The sequence below is a fragment of the Pterocles gutturalis genome, unplaced genomic scaffold (assembly GCF_000699245.1).
Source record: "Pterocles gutturalis isolate BGI_N339 unplaced genomic scaffold, ASM69924v1 scaffold26725, whole genome shotgun sequence".
In the NCBI taxonomy this organism is placed as follows: domain Eukaryota; kingdom Metazoa; phylum Chordata; class Aves; order Pterocliformes; family Pteroclidae; genus Pterocles; species Pterocles gutturalis.
The window spans coordinates 243-621 of NW_010144159.1; positions in this window are offsets into that span (position 1 = coordinate 243).

Consider the following 379-nt stretch of genomic DNA (forward strand, 5'->3'; position numbering starts at 1 on the left):
ACTGGAAACTTGAATATTTGTTTGTTTTTCAGACAAATCTTTTACATTTCTGTATAACTCTCTGTATTCAGAATGCTACAGCCTTGGTTAATATTAGTCAGATGGAGCTCTGACTGTCTAAACCACTGGGATGAGTTTCATTTTATATGTCATCAGCAGGGGCAGAATGAGGAGCTTCGTGCTTGGCCTGTTTGCTGTAACAGTCTCAGGGCCATTGCATCAGAGTCAAAACAAGGAGCAGCTTGTTTCCAAACAAGAAACATGGAGGAGAGACTTCTCTGCCTCCCTCTCTGTAAGGGAAAAGAGAGGAGAGAGGGGGATGGTGTCAGGGGGGAAGAAAGTTATCTTTAACAGATTCTAAAAATGCCTTTTCCCAAAT